Source organism: Natrix helvetica, assembly GCF_964273705.1.
Source record: "Natrix helvetica genome assembly, chromosome: 3".
Lineage (NCBI taxonomy): Eukaryota > Metazoa > Chordata > Lepidosauria > Squamata > Natricidae > Natrix > Natrix helvetica.
In genome coordinates, this window is record NC_138549.1 from 125,025,140 (window position 1) to 125,042,348 (window position 17,209).

At 40.2% G+C, this 17,209-nt stretch overlaps 1 protein-coding gene across 3 annotated transcripts in view; it reads right to left on the reverse strand.

The window, feature by feature from the left end:
- The window catches only part of SPDEF (SAM pointed domain containing ETS transcription factor), a gene marked incomplete at its 5' end in the record, with an annotated part of 53,785 nt that overhangs the window by 25,939 nt on the left and 10,637 nt on the right, over positions 1–17,209 (reverse strand). Inside the window, 3 exons of one of the 3 annotated variants that reach the window (XM_081949393.1) lie at positions 11,860–11,931; positions 12,243–12,381; positions 16,422–16,889. Of the gene's footprint in view, positions 1–11,859; positions 11,932–12,242; positions 12,417–16,421; positions 16,890–17,209 lie in introns of those variants that run through there. The other 2 variants (XM_081949392.1, XM_081949394.1) reach the window with 2 other exon arrangements.

Below are 17,209 nucleotides of genomic sequence, written 5' to 3' on the forward strand. Positions count from 1 at the left end.
TTACTTTTCCTTGCTCTGTATGTGCCACGGGACAATGAAAAACCAACAGGATGCAGAAAGACTATTACTGAATAAAGTATATTACTGAAATCTGTAGCTATATTAATAAACACTTTTAACTTGCCATGCTGGGTGGCTCCACTGATTTATCAATTTGCTGTTTATAGTATCCTCAGTAATAAACATAAATGCAATAGCACTTAGACTTACTGTATATACCACTTCACAGTGCTTTACAGCCCTTTCTAAGCAGTTTACAGAGTCAGCATATTGCCATCAGCAATCTGAGTCCTCATTTTACCCACCTCGGAAGGATGGAAGGCTGAGTCAACCTTGAACCAGTAAGACTCAAACTGCCAAACTGCAGGCAGCCAGCAGTCAGCAGAAGTAGCCTGCAGTACTCTATTCTAATCATATTATTGCATATGAATATGCATGGGCACACACACACACATACACACACGTTTTCAAAAGAGCAAAAGCAGCCATAAGTTTGAGCATGAAAGGAACAGAAAAAAGAGAACATGCGTCAGTCATGAAGTGTATAGATAGATTATGGAACACCCATTGTGTAACAGAGAATTCAATGGCCATTAGGTACTGATTGGTCAACTCTATACAGTATTTCCCAATTGGGGAGAAAGGAGATCTTTACCTTTTATTGCACTAAGTCTCATTATACAGCCTTAAAAGTTTCAATAAACTATTTGCAAGAGAAACCTGTACAGAGACATGTGAACAGTAGTCAAGACTGTTGCTATAACAAACCACAAAACATATGAGACAAATTTAATTGAATTTATGTTCTATTAAACTCAATCATGTCAACTTTGTGTTATGACAAAGCTTATATCTATACATCTTTTATACAGCATATAACTACAGCACATTTTATATCTATCTATCTATTATAATTATATATAATTATGAGGCCCAAACACCATCACTTGACTCCTGCATTTTGCAGGACTGTCAAAAAAATTGGAAGAACTGTCAAATAACTAGGAAGAATGTTTTAGTTATGAAAGAAAAAAAAAACAAAGGATTTGTCCAAATGCAAACATTGAATGGTTTGCTTATATAACTGACATGCAAATTGCAGAAGCTTCTATTTCCTAAACAGAATACTGTATTCAGTTTTTTCCAGTTAAGTAAGCTCACTGTCATTTTATTTCTTTTAGTGCAGAGAAGGATAGCATCTGAAAGGCCAAAGGCCACAATTCAGCCTCTGTAATAGAGGGAGAATTCTTATAACAATGTAATATTGCTGGGAAAAGTTGAATTAATTATAAAGGTCACCGAATTTGGGGCGAGCAGATATTTGGCACTGGCAGGTTAAGGGTGGCTATGAGTGTAGGGGCTCCCATAAGAGAAACTGATGCCATTCTCAACCTTAACTCTCATCAGTTTTGGATAACTACCTGAAATTGTGCTGCTGAAAGTCCCCTATCTTGACACAAAATTTACACAGCCAACCTTCTACACCAGCAGTTCTCAAGCTGTGGGTCACAACCCCTTTGGAGGTGGAACAACCCTTTCACAGGGGTCACCTAAGACCATCGGAAAAGACATATTTTCGATGGTCTTAGGAACCAAGAAACCTGCGTGCCAGTGTTTGGAGCCAGGGGAGTGGCAGCAATGGTGGCGGTGGCCGCTGCGTTATGAAAGGGAGGGGCTACCTGACAGGAGCCGTGGTGCAAAGACAGCCAGCGCCCAGCCAATTGCAACAGGAGAGGCACCAGAGGGCGGATCGGACGGCTGAGCTTGACAATGGAAGGGGGGAGAATGGAGCACCCAAGCACCGACGAGGCAGCACTCTGAGAGGTGGCCAGCCGGGCTCGGTCTCCCAGTGGCAAGGGAAGGGGATGATGGGAAGAAGGAGCCAAGAACCGAGGCGGGAAGGATGGTGATGATGTCCCTTAAGTCCGCAGCCTCCTCCTCCTGGGAGACTCGGAAGTTCATGTGGGCGCTCTGCAGCAGCTGGCTCCAGACATACGGGTTTTCCCTTTTCTGTAAAAACTTCTGTCCATTCACAAGGAGACCCACCTTCGTTTCCTTCCCGCGATATCTATGAATGAATGAGTGGTTGGAAAACTTGGGAGCGAGAGGATTCCAGGAGTTTAGGGGCGGAGGGGAAAAAAGATAGCTGTCACAAAACATCTTCAGCAGCCGCTTTGAAAAAAAATAAAGCACTAAATCTTTTTAGTTTTAAGTTTTAAGCTTCCATGCTTAAAATAGAATAGAATGCAATGGAATAGGAAAATGGAACAGGAATGGGAATAGGAATGAAATAGGAATAGGATGGAATAGAAATGTTTATTGGTGAAGTGTGATAAGACACACAAGGAATTTGTTTGCAGTGCACCAAATCATAGTGTACATATAAACAGCAGGTCATAGGTCATAGTAATAGTTACAATCATTAGTTACAAACAACAATTGATAAATCATAAAGAACCAATAGGACAAGATGAAAAATAGGAGGGGATATCCAACCTAGTACTGTATTACTACTAGTACTGTTACTACCACTGAGCAAGGTAGGTGGTACCTTGCTCAGTAGTAGTAACTGTGAAAGGGATCTTGGAGTCCTAGTGGACAACCATTTAAATATGAGCCAGCAGTGTGCAGCAGCTGCCAAAAAAGCCAACACAGTCCTAGGCTGCATCAACAGAGGGATAGAATCAAGATCACGTGAAATGTTAATACCACTTTATAATGCCTTGGTAAGGCCACACTTGGAATACTGCATTCAGTTCTGGTCGCCACGATGTAGAAAAGAGGTGGAGACTCTATAAAGAGTGCAGAGAAGAGCAACAAAGATGATTAGGGGACTGGAGACTAAAACATATGACGAACGGTTGCAGGAACTAGGTATGTCTAGTTTAATGAAAAGAAGGACTAGGGGAGACATGATAGCATTGTTCCAATATCTCAGGGGTTGCCACAAAGAAGAGGGAGTCAAACTATTCTCCAAGGCACCTGAGGGTAGAACAAGAAGCAATGGGTGGAAACTAATCAAGGAGAGAAGTAACTTAGAACTGAGGAGAAATTTCCTGACAGTTAGAACAATTAATCACTGGAACAGCTTGCCTCCAGAAGTTGTGAATGCCCCAACACTGGAAGTCTTTAAGAAGATGTTGGATAGCTATTTGTCTGAAACGGTATAGGGTTTCCTGCCTAGGCAGGGGGTTGGACTAGAAGACCTCCAAGGTCCCTTCCAACTCTACTATTGTATTGTATTGTATTGTATTGTATTTCTCTTTGACACATTTTTTAAACTGTCTTTCTTCTCCGTTTTATTTTTATTTTGTTACCAACTGAAATGTTTCATGGACTTTTTGTAACAAGGTTAGAGGTTATATTATATATATTATTTTCATTAGCAATCCATTTCACAATATATAATTACATATTGTTTTTGTAATTAATCACTATGCTTTAATTATGTTCAATTTGTAATAATGAAAATACATCCTGCATATCAGGTATTTTACATTACGATTCATAACAGTAGCAAAATTACAGTTATGAAGTAGCAACGAAAATAATTTTATGGTTGGGGGTCACCATAACATGAGGAACTGTATTAAAGGGTCGCGGCTTTGGGAAGGTTGAGAACCATTGTTCTACACCATATTCATGCGATCACACCTTATTCACTAAATTAAAAACTATGCAATATCTTTTCACACCTACATTTCTCAATGCTTGCTGAACAGTAGAAATCGTGCTCCTGACTGGTTAAAAGGTGCCCTGCAATTGTCAGTTTTTGTACCCTTTCGTTGGACACCTTCCCAAGCACCCCCGAAAAACGAATCCATAACTATATCATCATGCCCTTTTTGCATTTACACTTACTCTTCCAAACATCAAGCAGAGATGCATCTTTTACAGCCATGAGGTAGATCTCTGACTATGGAAATGCCAATATGCCACTAATTAAAGGCTGCATGTTTATCATAGAGGAAATGGCCATTGTTTGTCTTGGAACATTAAAGCAGGACTTAGGAGACCAATATTTAGAACAGAAACACTCCTTTCCCATCAATAGGTCAGGTCATGGCTGAATTAGGGGAAAAGGTCCTCACTTTCTTCACTAGTAATCTTTGCAATGAAAACCCACCACATTGATAAGCACACAATCAAAAGACTGTTTTGCTACTAAACATAAAGGATGCCTGCACATTAGGGTTTCACCATCAGTGGCACAAGCAGTGTATGTACATTCCCGTGTTATCAAAAACTTAAAGGAGCCTTTTAAAATTCATCAATGTTATCTTATCCAGTAGAACCATTTTTCTAATTTGCGGGTGGCTTTTTTCTTTTCTCATTTTGAGAAATGCTTTTTTAATCTTAGACAGGCTTTTAAGACCTATGGCAGGACATAATACACCAGCAGGCTTCAGCACACTAAAGTCAGGAAACTTTTCATTAACTCTGTGTTTGAAAGAAGCAGATTCTTCTTCCAGTTATAGGTAAAGGTTCCCCTTTCACATATGTGCTCGTCGTTCCCAACTCTATTGCAGAGGGTAGTGCTCATCTTTGTTTCAAAGCTAAAAAGCCAGCGCTGTCCAAAGACATCTCCGTGATCATGTGACTGGCATGGCTAAATGCCGAAGGCTCATGGAACACTGTTATCTTCCCATGAGAGGTGGGTTCCTACCAGTTTGGACCAGTTTGGATGAGTAGGTAGTAACTTGGCCAGCCATGCACTGAACCGGTTCTATTGGTGGTTCGTAGGTGCCGTCATCTTGTTTTTTTGCTTCTGTGCATGCGCGCAAGCAATTTTTGTATTACTGTGTATGCGTGCATTGCATGCATCAAGCATGCATGCATGTATCAAGCGTGTGCACAAAGTGCGTCCCTGAGCAAACTGTCAGCAACAGAAGCTGGACCCACCCCTGCTTCCCACCAGGGATGTGCAGTCAGGGGAGGCAAGGGAAGCAGAGCCTCACCTCTCTTCATGAAATAATAGTATATAATATTATATACTATATATATATATATAATATTATAATATTATATACATCCGCCCGGCCGTGGCCGGGAGCTGTGGAGGCAGAAATTTTGTCGGCGCTCCTGGATGACGAAGCCACGAAAGCAACTGGGGGACGTTCCCCAGTCACTTTTGTGGCTTCGTCATCCGGGAGCGCCAGCAACATTTCTGCCTCCGCAGCTCCTGGCCGCAGCTGGACGGATGTAGCCAGAGCAGCGCCGAGGCAGTTCAGGCGGACGAAAGAGCCTTCCTGCCTGTCGTCGTTCCCCAGTCGCTTTTGTGGCTTCGTCATCCGGGAGCGCCGACAACATTTCTGCCTCCACAGCTCGCAGGCGCGGACGGACAGAGGTAGCCAGAGTGGCGCTGAAGCAGTCCGGCGGGCGAACGACCAAGGACCTCCATCGCTCGCTCGCTCGCTCTTTTGTCCGCCCGGACCACCTTGGCGCCGCTCTGGCTACATCCGTCTGGCCGCGGCCGGGAGCTGCGGAGACAGAAATGTTGCCGGCGCTCCCGGATGACGAAGCCACAAAAGCAACTGGGGAACGACGAGAACCTTCCTGCCTCTGCTGGACTCGCTTTCGAGGACTGCGGAGCGCGAGCCGCCAGAGTACGCTCAGGAAGGTGGGGAATGGAATCACGTGTGCTGGAAGCTGAGGCAGCCTCAGCCTCCAGCACACGTAGTCCCATTCCCCGCCTTCCTGATGATGTCACCAGCCTCATCAGCCCTAAACCTCACCGCACGTCACTGCTTCCCACCAAGGTGGTCCCCATTTTTCTACTTGCATTTTTTATGTGCTTTCTAACTGCTAGGTTGGCAGAAGCTGAGACAAGTAATGGGAGCTCACTCCGTTACGTGGTGCTAGGGATTCGAACTGCCAAACTGCCGACCTTTCTGATTGACAAACTCAGCGCCTTAGCCACTAAGCCACCATGTCCCTTCTTCCAGTTATATTTACCGCAAAACAACTTTTCTTCATGCATTGCAATTGGTTCCCCCCTTTATCCTGTCTATACTAATAGCTTATCTATTGATCATGCAAGTCGCTTCACAAATAGTAAAACATGATTTCTATCTATGTGAATCTCACCTACCTGCTTACAAGTCTAAGGTTGTTAAATTAAATTAGCCCACTTCCATCTGCCCATTCATTCTGAGTTGTCCTTTCCAACAAAAACAAAAAAAGTTAATTTATGAACTTGTTAGTTTAGTGTACAACAAAAATTGTATAACAAAAACCAACCCAATATAATATTTTAGTCTTTGCAGCTGGCTAAGAACCTAAATGTTATATTTTATTATTATTTTTCTCTTTCAGTTTACACTAGTGTGCCATTTATCTCGTCCCTTTAATCCACTGGCTGTTGCGTTGAAGTTAATTGCATCTTATTTAGATTATAGACTTTCTTTGCTTCAGCATTTGTCCACACCAATGTAAACTTATCTCTGTCCTCAGTTCTTTTACTTTATTTTTATTTTCATTCTTTGTCATTAAATATGGTCTCTATTCACATTGTATCAAAAAGTGAATGCAAGACACAAAGCTTTTATTCTTGATTTTGTGTGGTTAAATCATGATTATGGATCTAAATATAAATATAGATTTAATTCTATATTAGTCCCACCATATATCTGGTCACCCTTTCGAATTAAAGGAGACCAGGTGTGGGATAGTTTGTTTCAGAGGTGGGTTCCTACTGGTTCGCACCGGTTCAATAGAACCGGTTCATCAAATCTACCGAACCAGTTAGAAGAGGTTCCACTGGTGGACTCGGAAGTAAGTTCTGGAACGCCTGCCCCGGCCCTGTCGCTCACTCGCCCTGCCTGTTCCGTCACAGCTCACTCACTCCCCCACCCATCCGCACTAAACTAGCCCAGCCCGCCTATAATACCCGTTTAAAAGCGCTTGCTGATTGGGTCCTCTCTTCGTTTCATTTCACTTCGCTTCACCTTCCAGCAGTTTGCTGCTTCCCTCAGGTAAGCAACTAAGCATGAAGGGGGGCAGGGGCGGGGCAGGGGCAGGAGGCTAGCTTATGCCAGCTCATGGCTTTCACAAGGGAAGGCCTTCAGGCCTTGCCTCATGAAAGCCACAAGCTGGAATACTCCACATGGCCAAAAGGGGGTTTCCTGTTCCCCACCCCACCCGTCTCCAGCCTCGCCTGGCTGGCTAAGCCTGCCAGGTGGTGGGCCTAGCTAACCCGGTTGTCCCTTGTCTCTTCAGTCCAGCTTACCCACTGCCTCATTGCCTTCCTGCTCCCTGCTGCATCCATCGCATTGGAGAGCTGATGATTCTCCCTTCTGGTAAGTGACCCATTTTTTTTTCTTTTATGCTTTTAATGTTTTTTAAAAGAATATTTTATTTATTGTGTATAGAATTTTTTTAATCGTTTTATTTTAGAAGTATTGTGTATAGAATTTTTTTAATCATTTTATTTTAGAAGTATTGTGTATAGAATATTTTAAATGGTTTTATTGAAATTTATTGTGTATAGAATATTTTAATGGTTTCATTTTAAATTATTGTTGGTAGAATCTTTTTTTTAATTGTGTTAGACTATTTTAAAATAATATTATATCAACAATAAATTAAAATAAACCATTTAAAAATTCTATACTCAATATATTTAAAAGTATTGTGTATAGAATATTTTTAAATGGTTTAATGTAATTTATTGTGTATAGAATATTTTTAAATGGTTTCATTGTAAGTTATTGTGTATAGAATATTTTTAATGGTTTTTAAGCAATTTTTTAATTACTTATATAATTTTTTAAAATTATTTTTAGGGAATTTTTATTTATTTATTGTTTGTAGAATATGTTTATTACAAGAAATGTTATTCCTTTTTGCAAATGTTTTATTTGTGATGCAATATGTTGCTTTTAAGTGTGCAGGTTGGTGCATGGTTTATGTCTCAAAGTGGCTGCTTTTCTATGGGCAGGCCAGGTTGGTGCAAGGCAGCCTTGCCAGATTTTGTGTGTTTCTGTGTAATACCTGGTTGTTTGGGTAATTGTGAGGTGGTTGCTGTTTCTGTGAGCTTCCTGGCACGGTCCTTTATAATTTCCCACAATGTCTTGATGGTTTTTATTCCAGTGGCTTTGTCTTTCCTGTCCTTAGGGTAAGGGAAAAAAACTGGTTTCGTCTGCAGTCTTGGGGGGGGGGGGGATTGTTATTTTTTGGTGTTTTCCTGGCACTGTCATAGTTTGTGTGTGTGTGTTTGTGTGTCTGTGTGTGTGTGTGTGTGTGTAATGTCCCACAGTTATCTACACATTAATAATGATCAAGTACTAATAATATTTCCTTATACATTTTAGTGACCTTTCCTTACAAAATTGATGTATGCTTCATACTTTTAGATTTCTAATTTCTATTTCTGTTAGTTAGCAATTGATAAAACAAATCTCACATGAAAAAGTATTCGAAGCCTTTTTGATTTTAATTGTAAATTTATTCATTTCTGCACATTCTAATATTTATTCATTTTCATGTTTTTCCACTGTTGTGCAAACACAATTCCAGCAGATGTTAACATGTGTAAAATTAAATATGTATTGTATTCCCTTTGAAATGCCCAACCAAATATTACTGGTTTTAAATCCATATCTTGCTTTACCATTGCTTCTAACCATGACGCCACTAACTCTTGAAGAGCTACTTGGTGTGTCCTAAGTACTGAACCTAATTCATATATTCCTGTTTTTTGAACTGAGGAATACATTTCAGAAAAAGAAATATGTATTGCTCTGTGAATCTGTATTGCTCTGTGAATCTACATTCTACATTCATTCTTGATCTAACTTCTTAGATGAAAAACTATATCTTTCCTGTTTGTTGGGGAACATCCTTCATGAAAAGACAGGGTGAAAACAGAGGTCCCTTCTGTATAGTCCTCAGCTTACAACCACAAGTCCAATATTGTTTTATTTCTTTTGCAGTTAGTATTATTTAACAGGATGAAGAGGCAACAGAGTATGACCGCTAGGACAGTCATCTTTCCTATGTGAGTAGCTATTTTATTACTTTGTGTGCTGGTTTCATCCTTAATATAGTAGTGCAAGCAATTAAAGTCTTCCTTTCTGTATCTCTTTGTGCAGGCCATTCATTGGAGCAAGGTGGTCAGTGGGTGACTTCAACACACAAAAGGACAATAATCTTCCTTTTCTATTATTTTGTGTGCTGGTTTCATCCTAATGCAGTGCATGCAATGAAAGTTCATTTCTGTGTCTCTTCTTTGTTCAGGCTATTCATTGGAGTCAGTGATATTGAAGACTGGCAAGGACAGTCATCTTCCTTCTGTAAGTAGCTCTTTTATTGTTTTGTGTACTTATTTTAATCTTATTTAAGTAGTAAGTACACAAAATAATAAATTTCCTTTTTTATATCCATTGGGGCAAAGAACTCAGTGACGTTGTCTTGGCCACTCCCATCCAGTCACATGACTGCCAAGCCACTCCCACCCGGTCACATGGCTGGCAAGCCACTCCCACCCGGTCACATGGCTGGCAAGCCACTCCCACCCAGTCACGTGGCCAGCAAGCCACTCCCACAAAGCAGGCCACACCTACAGAAGAGGTTCCAAAAAATTTTGGTTTGCTTCCAAACAGCTTCTTCTCCGCTGATAATGATGATCACAGAGTGCTCTTTGGTTTAAGGAACTCTAATAAATGAGACTGAAAATATGTCTAGAACAACGGTGGCAGAAGACATCTGGGATTAAGCTCCAATTTATGTTTATTCACCCAGACCTTCATAGCCTCCAGAGCTGTGATGGCGAACCTATGGCATGCGGGCCAAAAGTGGCATGCAGAGCCCTCTTTCAGGGCACATGAGCCATCACCCCAGCTCAGCTCCACAACATCCTCTAACTCATTGTGGCAATTTCATGTTTATCCTCCACTCCAGATTACACAAAAGCCAAAATAGACTATTCTTATACTGTTTTTTTTTTCTTTTCATTCTCAGTACGTCCATCTTAAGCTCAAGAGATATATTTATTTATTTATTTATTTATTTATTTATTTATTTATTTATTTATTTATTTATTTATTTATTTATTTATTTATTTATTTATTTATTTATTTATTTATTTATTTATTATTTATATTTGGTGCTTCTAGACTGCCCCCTCTCCCAGAAGGGACTCGGGGCGGTGTACAGTCCATAGAGAATATCACAAAATACAATAAAAAAGTGAAATATGTACAGTTTGGAGGAGGTTAAAATGCAATTAAAAGAACTGTACAAAGCTAATATAAATATAAGTTTTAAATCCCTAAAACAGACACAACAAATTAAAAAACCCCTAAGATAGCCAGATAATAATACATTTGCCAGGAGGGACAGATTGTAATTATGCCAGGCCTGCTAATCGGAACAGGTGAGTCTTCAATTTTTGCCGGAAGGAGCGGAGGTCAGAAGTGGTTCTAATGTCGGGGGGGAGGTCATTCCAGAGGGTTGGGCCCATCACAGAGAAGGCCCTACTCCTTGGTGTCGCCCGTTGGCATTGCCTAGTGGACGGCACCAGGAGAAGTCCCTCCCTGTGTGAGCGAATTGGCCGCAGGGATGTATGTGGGACGATGCGATCCCGCAAGTAACTAGGTCCCGTGCCATGGAGCGCTTTAAAGATGGTAATCAGCACCTTGAAACACACCCGAAAAACCACAGGTAGCCAGTGCAGCTCGCGCAGGAGAGGTGTTACGTGGGAGTACCTCGTACTCCCCATCACAGCCCGCGCGGCTGCGTTCTGAACTAACTGCAGTCTCCGGGCGCGTCCCAAGGGCAGCCCCATGTAGAGAGCGTTGCAGTAATCCAGGCGGGACGTCACCAGCGCATGAGTGACCGTGCGTAGGGCATCCCGGTCCAGTAGGGGGCGCAATTGGCGCACCAGGCGAACCTGGTGGAACGCCCCCCTCACCACGGCTGCCACATGGTCATCCATTGACAGCCGGGCATCAAGGAGGACGCCCAAATTGCGCGCCCGTTCCACAGGGGGCAATTGTTCGCCCCCTATGGCCAGCGATGGAATCAGCTGGCTGAACCGAGGTGCCGGTAGCCACAGCCACTCGGTCTTGGAGGGGTTGAGTTTAAGTCTGTTGTCCCCCATCCAGACCCCGACGGCTTCCAAGCACCGGGACATCACTTCGACATATTTATGTCCTCTACAATGGAAAGATGTTTATATCTCATAATTCTCAGTTCTTAAAGGTCAACCTCACTATAGGCAATAAACACTCCAAATCTAATGCCTTCCTGTTCTGTTGAACACATTCCTTCCATCTCTAGCCAACATAGCTAATGACCAACAATAACAATATTGACTAGGAACATGGGAGTTGGTATCCAATCTAGCTAGAGAACACTGGGTAGAAGACCAGAAAGCCAAAGAAAATGGAAGAATAATTATACATACATGCTTCATGATGTAAACTTTTAAATTGCAAAACTCTGGCCATTTTTATCACAAAGAACTGGTTCAAACCATATACAGGAGTTTTAGATATAGTCCCTAGTATTCTTAACTGGAGCCAATAAGTAAAAGGTTAGAAGCAGCAGCAAGTTGCATAAATCAAAGCTAGTCCAGATCAACCCTGTCTAAGCAAAGATAACTTTATCACAGTTTATTAATGGAAATAGAGGTGTGCTTTTAAATGTGGAAATTTAAGATAGGGAATGATGGAAGAATTCTACTACACAAAATAAACACAGGCTTCTAGGATGCCTTTATTAATGACTGCATTAAGCAGAGCAATCCAATTATGTTATACCAAATCACCACCTTCCAAGATCCTATATCTCTGTCCAGTGCTCACTTGACGTCCTTAGAGCAAAGGTGGGTGAATTCCTACAGGTTAAGAGCCATACCTTTTTTTATCTCTGGGTTTCAGGGGCAGAGTTGGTAGGTCCATGACTCAAAATGAGTGGGTTTTAGGATATCTGGAATTTTAAAACAAAAAGTTGAAATCCACATACATACACAATCCTAAACGGAGCATTATGTATTGAAACAATATTAAAAGACCGTAATTGTTTTAGATATAAATGATAGTGTGGCACTGAAAAGTATACCAGCAACTTGAGGAGGAACCAATAAACCATAGGCAAGCATCCCATAATTTCTGGGACTTGTAGGATGCCCTGCCTTAAAGAAACAGCTGTCACTTTTATTACAGCTTGGCCGAGAGATCAAAAGCAGAAGAAACAAGAAAGGGTACTTTAGATATTCTTTATTTATTTATTAAACTTACATACTCTCCAAGTCACCAAAGGCAACTCTAGGCAGCTACATCTTCCAGGTCAAAATTAGGAGAAGCTTTTGCTGTGATGGTGATTTGTAGCCAAGATAATATTTTTATGTGACGTTGATTTCTTGTCATCTACCTGCATCTAAAAGTTAATGCGGGATCATGTTAGGAGAGTACAAAAAAGGAACTAATTTGTCTGAAGCAATTACCCTGTGATTCAACTAACCTCATTATCAACCACAAGAATAATAACCGTGTAACCTGTATTAACATCATTGAGGATCATTCAGTATTATGTAATCTGTGCACATATATCACCTTTGAATCTTTTCAGAAAGATGTGTTATTTCCTGGTATTAGATTGCATCTCTGTGACTCACAACATATGGGCATTGCTTGGCCTTTATTTATATATAGTATTTCTTACAGGAAATATCTGAAATGTATTTAATGTGAAACTGTTCATTCACATTCTGCTTACGTACATGGGATGGCTGTAATTTCCCAATATTTCCCTTTATGCACCAACATTCAAGCATGTAATTTATAGACATACATTTTGCTAGGTCAGAATCTGTATAAATCTTGTGCTCAACTTTGAATTTTTTTCCCCAACTTCCCTTTTTTCCCCAAAGAATGTGGATCCATTTATCTCAGCTCTATTTATGACTGGTGAAGGCAGATTGGCATTTTGCATCAAACATCAAAAGAACATTCTCATGTAATGCAGAAAGCCACAAGTACTACTTTGAAAATAATTTCAGCATTAGTGATAAGCCCCCCCCCCCATTCCCCAGCTACACGTGTAAGCAATAATTTTGTTTAGGACACATGTGGGACAGGCTTCACAATGCATGCCAATTTGCTTCCAGTGACCTTTACTAGTTCCATCTCCAGCATGTTCCATCTGAGTATTTTAGCCTTCTCTATTACCCTTGGGAATCAATATTTTTGAGCCAGGTCTATTGGGATATAGAGCATATATGTAGAGCCACATGGTTTGGATTGCACAAAATTATACGAAACACTTGCAATTTCCGTGAGGATTACTTTCATGTGAATAATCAACACTAGTTCAATTATTCACTTCATGAGAAGAACCATTTCTTTACTAAGATTTCCTAATAAATGGTGAAATGAATAATGCTGTGTAAATAAGTGCATATTCCTGACAAGAATTAAAGGAGGCGTGGTGGCCTTTAACTATTGTGTAAACTTAGACAGCTTGGCTCCCAAAGCATGGGTGTAATTGGCAACTTTATTAATAGGCCTTAAGAAAATTCTGCTTGAGACGGTGGCCTTTCTAACTGCACACAAAATGCACTGATCTGAAGGAGAAAATAAACCATTATGAAGATAGACAAAGCTTTTTAAGCAGATATTTATAAATTTAGTGCTTTATGACTAGCAGAAATTAGTGTTTGATTATGCTTAACTTCCATACTATTGCATTTTGTACATGCCACATATTCTATTTTTATTTCCTGTAAAGATTTTTGATAAACTATTGAACAGTTACTGTTAATCAAAGTTTGCAGAACTATTGCAGCAATCTAGACACAAAGTCTGATTGTGTTTCCAAACTGGCACGGCTAGAAACAAATTCAACTGTTGAGCATACTCTGAGCAGATACTCACTTGGCTCAGAACTACTCAGGCTTCTAAGGCTAATCATAGTTTCAACACATTAAAGTAAGCAATAGTTGATCTAGCTGCCATTTGATTGCATTGGGCCAAGGTAGCATTCCAGGCCCTGTAATGTGTAATTACAAGTAAACTTCATTTGCATTATCCCCCATTGGTTATTACTGGAAGATAGAGACAAAAAGGAAACAGTTTTGGCATGATCTGCATTGAAAGGAAATATTGCAACTTCAGACAGGACTTCAGGATGGGACTTCAAGTTGCTTAAAACAGTAAGAGTAGGGAGGCATATGTTTTCGGCTTTATGTATAAGTAGCTGAGAAATGTATTTTTGAACATAGACAGAACTTTGATTTTCTAAATATTGTTTCATAAAGCAAGGACTATGCTGAAATGATTCTTGAAATTTAGGTTTGACTGATTTAACTTTATTGTCTTGGGTGAAAAGTATAAATATTTATATTTATTCCTATGTATTTGTGTTTTAATTTGACTGTACACCGCCCCGAGTCCCTTTCGGGAGAGGGGGCGGTCTAGAAATCTAAATAAAAGTAAAGTAAAGTAAAAGTAAATTAATCTGATTTCAAATGCAGAATCAGAGTTTGGATGGTGCCCTTCCTTGTGTAAAGCCTGTACAACTATCCCATTGGTTCCTCAAAAGCCTCCTGTTGATTACTGTATGCTTTCATTTTAATGCCCATGTATGTCCTCTCATTTCATTATATACTATACAGGCTCCCTAAAGCAGTGCTTCTCAATGTCAGCAATTTAAGGTGTATGATTTTAACTCCCAGAATTCTCCAGCCAGCATGAGTTCTGGAAATTGAAATGCACGCATCTTAAAAGTTGTTGAGATTAAGAAACACTGATCTAGACCGGAAAATATTAACTTGAGATAACCAATATGGGAAGTGATTAATTCCATATGGAATTAATTCTGTATGGTGCATAGGTCCAATTCTGTTGTCGCCGCCATAAAAAAAAAAGACACCGTTCCTTCAATAGAGACTGAAACAGGTTTGGTTCAAGTGCTTTATCTTTATTACTGCCGATAATCAACAATTTAATATGCAAGCAATACGACTTAGCCAAGATAAGTATTCTTAATGCTTATTTGCAAATTTCCAACATTTCTAGGAACGGATTAAATTATTTCCACATTTTAATGATTACAAGTAGTCCTTTATTTTACAATTGGCACCCGAATTTCTGTTGCTAAACAAGGCAGTTAAATGAGTCACACCCAATTTGACAACCATTTTTGCCATGATTGTTAAGAATACTGCAGTTGTTAAGGGAACCCAGCTTCCTCCATTGACTTTGTCTATTGGAAGCTGACTGGGAAGGGTGCAAATAGTGGGCATGTGACCACGGGGCACTGCAACTATCATAAATCACGATAGTTGTCAAGCACCTGAATTTTAATCAAGTGACTGTGAGGATGCTGCAATGGTTGTAAGCAGTGGTGGGATTCAGACATGACGCACCACTTCGTGAGAACCGGTTATTAACTTTCTGAGCAGTTTGGTGAACTGGTTGTTGGAAGAAATCATTAGGGCATTAGAAAACCGGTTGTTAAATGATTTGAATCCCACCACTGGTTGTAAGCACGAAGACAGGTTGTAAATCACTTTTATCAGTGCCATTGTAACTTTGAATAGCCATTAAATGAATGGTTGTAAATCAAGAACTACCTGCAATCCATTTGAGACTAGAAGTTGGTACATGCAGTATCCAGTTTCCATCAGTGTGTGTGTGTGTGTGTGTGTGTGTGTACACACACATACACACACCCATATTAATTGAATAGAAATATTTTCTTTCTCAAAACATTTTGGGTATGTATATATTAATTTATTTACTAAATTTATTTGCCACCACTCTCGCTACAAGGCGACTCTGGGAAGCTTATAGAATTAAAAGCATAAAACAATACAATATATATAGCAATAAAATTACAAATTAAGCTAAAAACTTGGGGAGAGAGGGGAGTGCAGAGGGTAAGGTGGGATTCAACCATCTCCAGCGTGGCATTCCCTGTTGAGGGCCAAGCCCGGTTTTCAGGCCCTTACAGAAGGTCAGGAGGGTGGGTGCAGATCTCACCCTAGGGCAGGGGTGTCCAAACTTGGGAACTTTAAGACTTGTGGACTTCAACTCCCAGAATTCCCCAGCCAGGCTGGGGAATTCTGGGAGTTGAAGTCCACAAGTCTTTAAGTTCCCAAGTTTGGACACCCCTGCCCTAGGGGATGAGCTGTTCCAAAGGACAGGAGTCAGAGCAGAGAAAGCTCTTCTCCTGAACCCTGCCCGCAAAATTCCTTGACTGATGGGATCTGCAGCATGCCTCCTCTACCAGTTTGGATGGGGAGGGCTTTCACATTGGATTATATGGAAATATATTGCACTGCGTTTACTGGATCTTATTTTCAAGTAAACATTTATACATTGGTAATCTCTGCAATACAGAAAAGGTAGCAAGTCTAGCAGGAACAATTTGACAATGTTAAAATTGACAGAAAATTGACACAATATCTTATTTACCACACTTCATTATGCAAGCTTGAAATTCCACCAATTCCACCTGGCTCTATAATGGATAAAGATAAATAATGCTCCACATGGAATTTTGCCAGGTTGAAGAAAAGGCAAATCCCAATAAATGTTATCCTCATCTTGGCTTCCTGGATTAAATAGTAAAAGCAAGATTAGCGACGCCTCAAATTTACTATCACTTAGTCTCCCATTTCCCATATGCTCTCATAAAAGATGTTTATAGCAGTTTGTACATGTGCCAGAAGTTGTGATGGGTGGCAGCTAAGTACAATATACTATCCCTCTATATTGTTATGTTTCCCTTTATGAATGATGTATGCAAATAACCACAGCAAATAACTTTCCAACAAGCGTCATTTTGATGTATCGAGCTCCAATGTGTACTCTTACTAAAGTCAAATATTACTCCCTCCCTTTTCCTACCAAACTAAAGCTAAAGCACCATATGAATGATGATATTAAAGCCCTTACATATGCCTCCAAAAGGTTAGGTGATCCTGTTAACAGTAACAGTAAAACTAGATCGAATCAGACACAAGCTAGGTGCTTTTTCAAATGACAAATGGATTGCTTTTTCCTTGAGGAAGAAAATAGCAATCTTTGAGACTATGACCTGGATGACTGACAATCTCCACAGACATACAGTCCCAAGATAGCTTGTTCATCGTGAAGTATTCTGTTCATAAGACTTCACAAAAATACCTAAATTGAGGTGGAAAAAGTCTTTCCTACACTCAGGATAATTTTTAATATGATACTTCTCTAACCATCTTTTG